Source organism: Egretta garzetta, unplaced genomic scaffold (assembly GCF_000687185.1).
Source record: "Egretta garzetta isolate BGI_Z169 unplaced genomic scaffold, ASM68718v1 scaffold467, whole genome shotgun sequence".
NCBI lineage: Eukaryota > Metazoa > Chordata > Aves > Pelecaniformes > Ardeidae > Egretta > Egretta garzetta.
Genome location: NW_009260196.1, coordinates 1,360,904 through 1,372,066, shown reverse-complemented (window position 1 = coordinate 1,372,066; position 11,163 = coordinate 1,360,904).

Below are 11,163 nucleotides of genomic sequence, written 5' to 3'. Positions count from 1 at the left end.
GGGGGGGTGTGGAGTCTCCTTCTCTGGAGATATTCAAAGTCCGCCTGGAAGATACCCTGTGCACCCTGCTCTGGGTGAGCCTGCCTTAGCGGGGGGGTTGGACTGGGTGATCTCCCGAGGTCCCTTCCAACCCCTGCCATTCTGTGTGACTCCATGTGTGTGTGGTGCGACACTGGTTATCTCCTGAAACCTGATCACAGCATAAGCCGATACGACTGAAGGCAGGGTCGTGGCTCAAAGTAAGAGAGAAACATGATTGTAGTGCAGTAAATAACAGTGCTAGAAGCTCTGTACAGCGTAACTTTCGGTCCATAGATTCCAAATCTGTATGACCTCCTACCAGTTACATTAGCTATTTGGAAGAAGGAACTGATGGAGTCTTTAGGATGAAAAAATGTAACTCCTGAACCATGTACACTGAGATCCTACACCAGTGACCTGATCTCCTTCTGCAGTGAGCTCCAAACAGGTTACGGTGATTGTAAGAATGGATAATTATGTTTATTTTTGAGGAACAAAGACATTATTTTCCATTAATATAAATTAAGTCAGCAGACTTCACCGTTAACATTTCCCTAGAAATAGAGATTACCTTTCTTTTCCTCACCACCGGTTTAAACAGTGGTTCTAACCATGCCCCCATCTAAAGTGAACTTCAATGGACCCAGTCGAGACATACAGTAGTGTAAAGGAAATCCGGTTGTACTTGAGGACTATAACACTGATGAGGTTTTTTGCCAATCTGAGGTGACCCTCCCCATGTACCTTTGTCCCCAGACGAGGCACCAGCCATTATATTCTCTGCCTGTTGGACGTGCCAGGTTCCAGGCTTATGTATTTTTTTGGCCATGAATCTGGCTCCCCTCATTTTGACCAAGGGGGATAGGAAATGCTCGAGAAAATCTGAACTAATATATTCTGGGAAAGTACACATTCTTCGGTTCGTTTGTGCTGAGCGGAGGCTCTGAAACTTTATACACGAGCAGATAAGATGCCCGTGCTCAGATTTTAAATCTATAGGGTCCTTGGAATGATTAAATCAAGGGAAAAATATGCAAGAGGAGGAAACGAGTTTCCTCCCCTGCGCTCTTTGGTCCTCCTGTCTCTGTTGCTTCTGAAACCTCACCACCGCTTCCGGCAAAGCTGAATCGTATCTGTGCCCCTTCGTGGCTCTGCAGCGAACGCCAGCCAGAGGAGAGCCAGCGCACAGGGCAGCAAGAGACGGGGATACGCTTGCTCGTACTTCTGAGCAACCTGGACAGAAAAGCAAGCTAAAAGGAGGCAAAAACCTGTACTGTGCAAAAACCTGGCACACCATGGATTTAGGAAGTCTATATGGTGAAAAGACAGGAATGTTAAAGCTGGGGGCTGCTTAAACTTTTGGTCTTTGAGGTCTTTGGGATGGACACCTGAAAGCTACCCTGACCCAGAAATCTCAACTGCACCAGATCGGCTAAAAAATACTGACTGCTCCTCTTAAGCTTTGGATATTTATGCCTGTCATTTGCTTCTGTTTCTACTGTAATTTTTACTTCAAAAAATTGAAGTAACAAAATTAGAAAAGAAAACGCTTCAATGGTTTCAAACTTTGCAGAAAATTAAAACAGGAGACTGCTCTGAGTCTGTGCTTTCTGCTGAGCAGTTCCAATTTAGATGAATTGCCGCTTCCAAGAGAATCGTGTAAACAAACCAGATCCTTCCTGGGTTTTCCAGGAACCCAAGGCTTTTAGCAACAAAACCTGAGATATGCAGTTTTCCAAGTCTTTCTGACTGTACTTGAATCAACACAGAGTTTGAGGAACTAATCAGTTTTACCCAGAGGCATCTTTTTAATTGCCAGCGTAACAACTCTGTTACCTTAGCGTAGTCTGCTCTAGTCATGTTACCGTAAAGCAGACCAGGAGGACAAACGACGCTTGTCTCTGCTGGTCCCAAAAGCCTCCTCAGAGCAGTTAAAAGAAAAAAAGAAAAAAAAAGGGTTTTCTAGTTTGGAGGTAAAGACAGAGTGAAGAAAGCTTCACGGAGCTTTGCAGTGAGATGGGCATCGTGTTTTGCAGTCGGCGCTGCAGAAGGGAGGACAGGTTGGTGCTGCAGAAAGCAAGGATGGTTGGTGCTGCAGAAGCAAGGATGGTTGGTGCTGCAGAAGGGAGGATGGGTTCAGGCTGCAGAAGGGAGGATGGGTTGGTGCTGCAGAATCAAGTATGGGTTCATGCTGCAGAATCAAGTATGGGTTCATGCTGCAGAAGCAAGGATGGGTTGGTGCTGCAGAAGGGAGGACGGGTTCGTGCTGCAGAGCGTGCCAGTGACTGCTCTGGATGCTCACAGAGCTAATGGGGAACATGTTCAGAAACAAGCTCGCTCACCACAACAAAGAAATTAATCACAATTTTGTTGGCATGAGCCTGAAAACAATTTCTCTGGGTCTGTATTGACTGCAGTTATATTTGGCTTTCAGTCCCATCAGCATTTATAGTTCTCAAAATACCGTAATATAAACATTATTTCATTGGGCCAAACTTCTATTAGATTTAAGGTCCATGAAAAGAGGGTGTATTTATCTCTGAAACAGAATCTAGATGAAAGCAGTAGCAATTTGCCAGAGCAGTCTCTGATGCCATGTGGTTAAGAAAGCCTTGCAAAGCCAGTGGAGCAAAACCAGCATTAAAAGGGGCCGGAGTGAAGGCTCGGGGGTTCGCTCTGTAATCACGCCTCGGAATTGGGAAACACCACAAATTTAACACAGCGCCGCAGCCGGGGCTAACTAATGATTACAGTCTGAACGCATTTAATCTCTTAGACACAGGCATCTTTTCTTCTCCTTAAACCCAGCTTGAGTACGGGATGGGCCAAGCGGCATGAAAGGGTAGCAGTGAGCGAGCCTGCAATCAGTTTTTCATCTGTCCCTTAGGATGAAAGAGGAATATGTGAGTCATTTTCTTGTACAACGGCGAAGCCTGAATCCCGCTGCATCTGGTTAATACCAAGGACTGTCCAAACTGTATTCCGCTGTAATTTGTCACAGACTAAAATGCGATCATAAATGTTTCTCGGAGTATTTTTTCCACAGGTTTTGAACTCAGTGCTGTTCTCACGGTTCTTTCAGCCGCCTTTCTGTTACAGAACTCCCATACCAATGCCAGGCAATGAAACAATTCCATCGATAAGCGGTAAATCATTGCCACGATTTCTGCACCTACACACTGAGCAGCAGAATGCTGAGGCGCAGCGACAGAGCCCTTCACGTGGGCTCGAGTTTACTGGGCTTTGTGTCTTTTCAGACTCATGTTTTGAGTCTTTTTACACGAATGTTTCGAGTCTTTTTACACGAATGTTTCATAAGCTGCTACTGCAGCAATAAAAATGAAGCTAGGCCAAACATTCAGGAGTTATGCCTGGGTTTTTACAAATGATATTGCATCGTTTTTTTCTGATATGCTTGCGGTCTGGTGGGAGGAAAGGCGCTTGGGGTTTGCTTTTCCTTTTTTTTTTTCTTGCTGCGTGAAGTAGCTTTTCTTTTTAGTCAGCCTGTTCCATGTTCGTAAAGATCCTTCACCCCTGCCAGCCGATGCCCGGCTGATGCAGGAACCGTTGGCGAAGCGGCGTTCAGTCATGCTCCGTTTGCTTTAAAGTAAACTGATTCTCACTAAAAGGCAAATGTGAGCCTGAACAGATATTTAGGGAGTAAAGTGGTGCGTAAAATGAGCAGATACATTGCTCTGGTTTCTCCTAAACAACCTAAGGATGGAGGGGAAGTTCTGCCAAGAAGCCGGTGATGACCTGCCTTGAAGATAAAGAGGAGATGGGCACCATGCTGCTCACAGGACACACCTCCCGCTGGAAATCAATTTTACTCGTGAACCACAAAAATGTGGGTGAAACCGAAACAGAAAGATGTGGTGCAAAGCCCATGTGAGATAGAGGCAGGAGGTCTTCACTCTGCACGAGGCCACCAGGGTCTGAAAGGGGCTGTTGTGGTTTAACCCGGCTGGCAGCTCAGCCCCACGCAGCCGCTCGCTCACTTCCCCCCGGTGGGATGGGGGAGAGAATCAGAAGAGTAAAAGTGAGAACACTCGTGGGTTGAGATAAAATGGTAAGAGAATATACAGAATATACAAAACGAATGATGCACAACGCAATTGCTCACCACCCGCCGACCGATGCCCAGCCCGGCCCGAGCAGCGATCGCTCTTCCCCCTCTCCAACCAACTAAGCCCCCTGAGCATGACGTTCTGTGGTCTGGAATCGCCCTTTGGTCAGTTTGGGTCAGCTGTCCTGGCTGTGCTCCCTCCCGGCTTGTTATGCACCTGGCCGAGCAGGAGAAGCTCAAAAAGTCCTTGAGTAGTCTCAGCACTACTTGGCAACAACTAAAAACATCAGTGTGTTATCAATATTCTTCTGGTACTAAATCCAAAACACAGCACTATGCTAGCTACTAGGAAGAAAATTAACTCTATCCCAGCCAAAACCAGGACAGGGGCTCACTCACCAGTGACAGGGTAGCCCCGGGCACCCCGTGCTGCTCCGTCACCCCGGGATCAATTCAGCCAGGTCTCACTGCTTAAATTTGGCCAGGTAAACTGGGCTGGCAGGCACGGGGCTGGGGCGGATGAGAGAGAGAGTGTTGGCCCAGGCAAGGAGCCACACCAGCAGGTCTCTGCCGCTTCCACGGCCAGCTTGGGAGCATCTCCTGGCGGCGCCTCCATCCGAAGGCAGGCGGGCTGTTTCCCTGTTTTTGGGAGAGGGAGTGCAAGGCAGTAGCATACAGAGAAACGCCTGAGGTGCCACGGGCTCGCTAGCCCTGGCCTGGTGCTGGCACCATGGTGCAGGGATCCATAAAAGCTGCCCGGGCAAGGCAGCACAGCGGCACCCAAACGCTTTTGCATGGCGGCGATGCTGAGCTGGAGCGGAGAGGCCCCAGGGATGGGCTGCAACACGTGGGGTCTCCCTGCTCTGTCCTCTCTCTGAGGACCTCGTCCAAGCTCAGGAGCAGCCCTGGCCTCAGCCTGCTCGGTGCCTGTATTAATTGGCCCCATAGGAGCCAGCCCAGGTCAGGGAAAGCCAGCGTCGCCTTGGGGCTAATAAACTTGCTGGCCTATATGTGGATGCTTGCCGGAGGCATTCCCACGCAACATCCCGCAGTATTAATGTTTGAGGGAGCGCACCTGGAGAGTCCCAGTCTTTTATTAATCTCGCCTCATAGAGAATGACCGTGTCACGAGCTGGCTGTGCTTCACATTTAGAAAAAGACTCAAGTTCTTTGAATAGCCCTGAACGATGGAACTTATTCCCAGAGAGCCAACCCCCCTTCCCGTCTGCAAAGGCTCCTCCACCCCGGCGCCTGCCAGCATTGGACACAGCTGCAGTCCCAGCCACGCTGCACGCAACGAGCTATCGCTGGTCTTAATTGCACCACAGACTTGAGCGAACATCCCCAAAATAGAAGAAACCCACTTAAATAGCCTTATGTCATCTCAAACTAATGAACGCACGGATTAAAGTCCACGTCCTAAGGGACTGGTCATGATGTGCCAGCCTGCTTTCCACCTTAATGCTACGGCAGCGCCCCGATACCCAAACAGCATCCTCAGACCAGCCCTTCCCCAACAGGGGACGGCCCCAGCTGCGTTAGTAGCATGGCGTACGATCTGCCTGTCACTCACTGGGTCTTCAGCTCAGACATTTCTTTTCAGGACCTCTTCTGTCAGTCTTGGCAACTTCTAGGATAAATGAGCACTTCTCTCTTCTCACGAGGTAAAACTCCCATTATCTCACTTCTCGTGCCATATCCATCCCCAGTCGATGGTCAAGGACAATTTTTCTAGTACGGCTCTTGCTATGAATTGGCATCCCCTCTGCTGCCATATTAAAAATGAGCCGCTTGTGGTTTGCCTTTGAAGGCTTTGATTGCCACTCTCATCTCTTGTTTGTTATTAAAAGGTCAGCTCTCATGCTGGCCAGCCTGTCCATGGGGCTGGACCTTCAAGCAAGATATCCTGCCCTTCCTCCTTGACTGCCTGGTGCAGTAATAGACATCCACATAAAGACCAAGCCTCTCTCCCCCACATCCGTTCCTAAAAATCTATTGTGCCTTGAAGCATTCAAAATTTGATAAAACTTCATAACTAACTTCATAAATACCATTACCAATTCTGCTGCCTCGCTGTTTTCCCATCTAGGAGCGGCCGAGGTGTTGCCCGAGGTCGGTAGGTTCTGCTGCAGCAGCAGACGAAATGCTCTTCTGTTGGTCTGGCTCCATGCGCAGCCGCGCGTCGCCCCCTAATTAGGGTGCCTAAGGAGGTTTAATTGAGACTGTGGTTTTGCCATGTGAGGAACGGCGCCCGCAACCTAGTGGTCCTGCTGGATCGGGAAAGCTGGAGGAGCCAAGGAATACTCAGACCATGGTGTTATCTAAGCTGTGGAAAGTTGTTCTGTTTCTAAAGGAGAAGATTAGGAATGTGGGGAACATCAAGGCTAAACCAGCTTGACACTACTTGGCAAATTCCAGTCATTGCCCACGTGACGTATGAAAATCAGAGTTAAATGAAAACAGATTGAAAAGACAAACAGGAGTTATTTCTGCAGGGCAAGAGCTTGATCCGGGGAATATGGCTGGGTGAACTGGGAGCTTAGGGAATGCAGGAGGGAGTAAATCTGCCAGGTTAGCTTTCCTTTTCACCCCGTTACTATCGTGCTGGATGGTGGGACTGATGGCAAGCATGACGGTAACACCCTCTTGCACCCGCGTTCCCCTTCGTGCACGCTTTTAATTTTCAAAGCACTTACTGTTCAGAGCGTGTGTTCAGCATCGCTGACACCTGATGGCTTGGGCTCGCAGTTGAAGGGACGGTGAACCAATACTCAAGTTTGTTCATGTCGTTAACTGGTAATAAGGAAGCAATAACTCTGCTCTTTTCACTCCTGGGCTTGTCTTGCCTCTACACAAAAAGACCCACCAGCTTCCCGAGGAGGATCTGGGGTAGCCCAATGGGTTTTCCTGCTTGTTGCAAAACAGGTTTTTAGCAGATGTGAGGAAGCTCTTTTGTCTCAAGCAATATCTTTTACTTTCTGCACTGCATAATGTTAATATCAAGTGCTCGACATTTATTCCAGACCAAACAAGATTTTTTTTTGACATACAGAGCTCTGGTATAAATCTACTTGGGGATTAAAACTTGTGTTCGGTAGCTGATTGCTCAGTGGTCTTTAAGAACAAATATTAAACATTTTTTTTAAATTACAGTGTGCTTTTTCCATCTCAGCCACCTGTTCCTGGCTGATTTGGTTAATATTGACCAACATATAAAATATTAAAGACAAAGACACTGTCTCTGGGTTTGGAAATCCTTGAACCACAGACTACTGGAGAGCATTCAGAAGAAAACCTATTAAAAGTTTAGCCCCTTATATCTTCTCTTCACAGCTGATGTTGGTCATTGCCAGTGACAGATGGCTGGGCTGGAGGAATTTCTGATGCGTCCTGAAATGGCTGCTCTTAAATTCATCATCCCACCTCGGCAACGGGGAAAGACTTACCCTCTACAGAAGCAGGCTTCAGGTAAACGAGCGAGCAGTGTGAGCCAAAAAGCACTGTGATACCAATTTAGGCACTGGTTCTGCTATGATGTGTCCAGTTCTGGGCTCCCCGGTTCAAGAAAGATGAGGAACTCCTAGAGAGAGTCCAGAGGAAGGCAACAAGGATGATGAAGGGACTGGAGCATCTCCCCTACGAGGAAAGGCTGAGGGAGCTGGGCTTGTTCAGCCTGAAGAAGAGAAGGCTGAGAGGGGATCTCATCAACACATACAAGTATCTCAAGGGTGGATGTCATGAGGACGGAGACAGACTCTTCTCAGTGGTGCCCAGCAACAGGACAAGGGGCAATGGGCACAAACTGAGACATAAGAGGTTTCACTTGAACGTGAGGAAGAACTTCTTTACTTTGAGGGTGACCGAGCCCTGGCACAGGCTGCCCAGGGGGGCTGTGGAGTCTCCTTCTCTGGAGATATTCAAACCCTGCCTGGACGAAGTCCTGTGCCCCCTGCTCTGGGTGAGCCTGCTTGGGCAGGGGGGTTGGACTGGATGATCTCCCGAGGTCCCTTCCAACCCCTGCCATTCTGGGATTCTGTGATTCCTCCAAGGGAAGGGGACCGCATCTGGAAGTACTGCTATGGAAATCAGTGTAACTGCTCAAGGAGGGAGTCTCTACCCCATGTAAATAAGAACATCCCTGAGTAATGTTTTCATTTATTTTGCACCTTAAAAAATTAATTAGCAAGGTCGTTTCAAAAACAACTCCATCCAGTCCTCTTGTGGGAACTCTCAACAGAAGACAAGCAGACTGAATTAACTACGGCGTTACCAGGGCGAACATGGCAACCGAGCCAGAGGAAAGGCTCTTGGGCCTTGGCCCCGGGCCGCAACGAGCACCTCTGATGGGGGTTCTTGCTCTTAATTATGCACCCACTAACAATCTAGGGGTTTGTTTTAGTAATAAAGTTCTTTAGACACGGCAATGAGTGAATTGCATTTTGAAGCCTTCTGAGACGACATGAACCCATCCCTTCTCCCCACCCCGTGTCTTCTCTCACGCAACCAGGTCTTGTACATCAACGGTCCCGGCGCTTTTTGCTGCTGCCTTTCGGAAAAGCGTAACTGGAAAGATATGCCAGCAGAGCGGTCCTGTCCAGCTTCTGAAAAATTTCTGTGCTTCGAACATTGTGCCTGTAAAAGATCTTGTCTCTCACTACCATGAATACCTCCAGAAAGAGGCAGCCCCACTAATTTGTCCGAAGACCGACAGCTCACCAAGGCACAAGGGAGACGTTAGATGTTACCAGAGAGAGAAACACTCACGTTGCTTTATCTTCCACTCCGTTCAGAGTATTACATTAGGAGGAAACCAGCACTGGAACGTGAAGGCTGGGAGGCGTGCTCGGTATCACTCCCCACAAAGTTTGAAAAGCTCTGGGCTCTTTCCACATCTGTTAATCAGATTCCTGGATAAGCCTCATTTTTTTTTTTTTTTTTCCCCCCCCCCAAGAGGGGCTTTTGACAGATCCGATTGCAGCAGCCAAACCGAGCGCGACTGTGCACGGAGCTCAGCGAGCTCTCCCCCGTGCCATGCTACTCGAGCTCACGCCAGACGCGGGCAGGTAGCCCTCTGCCCAACCCAGCCCAAATCTGCTAGCCAAGGGGCCTCCAAATTGGAGCCGACTCACCTCCAACACAGCTTGGAGGGCTGGATGGCGAGCTGGAAGCACCCAGCTGTGTGGATCACCTCCTGTGGGCCACGCTGCCCACGCAGAAAAAGCAACTAAAAAACTGTAGGAGATGAGTTAATGCCAGGTTATTCGAGGCGGCGGAATTGCCTGGCGCTGGAAGAGACCCAGCGGCTTGTCCTGGCTTTGGTTTTGGCCTGGTAAGTGACTGACAGGGCAAATATTTCTTTGTCTCAGTATTCCTCTTGTCTTTTCTGTAAAGTGTCTGGGGATTTACTGGTGAAGAGTAGCACCTTCTAGAAGAGCAATATGGAAAAACAGCAAGGTAATTATTACATTATTATTATGATTAAAGCAATCTCGAGCACTGTAGCATCGCATTCTGCCCAGATACATTGCTGAATAAGGCTGGATCGTTCTGTACCTGGGGAAAATACAATGGTGAACTGAATAGCCTGCATAATGGAAGGCGGCAGAATAAATGGCAATAAAGGTCCATTCTGTCTCTGCCGCCTGTGAATAAAGCTTTGCATTTTAAAGAGTCTCCCTGTGAGGTTGCCCAATGCGCGCCAAGACACGGCAAGTACACAACAGCTGTGCTCGCAGCCTTAACTCGGAATGGGGAGAAGAGAATTTTATTACTTACCTGAAGTAAAAAAAAAAAAAATCTCGTTTTTTAGACCAAAAGCAAGCCACATCAAAGAAGTTAAAGGTAAAAAACCAAATAAAAACCCACCCCAAAACCCCAATAACTTATTCTGTTTTGTCCTCCAAACTCTCCTCTCTGGAATCTTGGTTCAGAGCATCAACTTCACCAAGAAATCTGTAAGGTCATGGGGAACCAGGAGGTTCCTTTGCTGGCAAGCTCCTTTAATAAAGACACCAAGCATCTTGCAAAGGATTCTTTAAAGTTCCTGCCCTCTCCAGCAGATTCTAATTTATTAGACTGCCTTCCTCAGTACAGATCTGGCAAGGCACGTTATCATCACCATTCTAGCAGTAAAAAAAACCAAAACCACGGAAGTCTCTAACATGGTCAAATGCAGTATTATGAATACCCACTTTAACTTACCCTGGCTTGGCCTTTCCATTACACCTCTTGCCTGCTAATTTGACCAACACTTTCCTGTATACTTTCTTCCCTTTTGGGAATAAAAGTTTGGCACGCAGAATTACAAAAAAAAAATACATATATATATATATATATATATATCTATCTCAGCCTATGTACAGGCGCTGTTCCCCAGCAGGAAGGGTTTATGGTTTGTCCTAGGTCTGTAATGAACAAAACTTGGAAATACAAAAATTAGAAATACAACCATATCTTTAAATCAAATCATAATCCAGCCGCCAGGCTTTGACTGGCGAAATGGCAAGAGATGCCTGGGACAGCTTTCAAACTTTTTGCGTTCCCATTTGCTCCCAAACCAACCTGGGAATCAAAAATTTCTGGCCTTAAACCTACTCACTCACGCGGCTGAAACTTTAGAGTTGCAGATTTCAGGGGGCTTGATTTGCAAATGCCTAAGGCCCCTTATGAATTCAAGTCTTCTGATAATAGGTCAGCTTTTTTTTTTTTTTTGTTACCTTTTTATGAAGCCCTTAAAATTCATTCCCGAATCACGAGGGTTCTGCAGACCACAAGCTGGCAAACCACAGCTTAAGACACAGCAGCTTGCCCACGTTATGCAAGTCAGACTTCTCATCTTAACGCTGGCAAACCATCACCCTTTAAAAGACAAAATAAAATATAGAAATAGTAAACAGACTGGTGGAGGGGTTCAGGAACCCGGCCTATTTAACACAGGCCAACAGCAAGTAAAACAGAACCTCCGTAGCAGAGGAACACGCGATAAGAACAGTTCTGAACACAGCTAAAGATTTTAGGGCTCCCAAACAGGCTAGGCAACTGCGTCGCATACCGCTTCTTCGTAAAACCATTTGCTC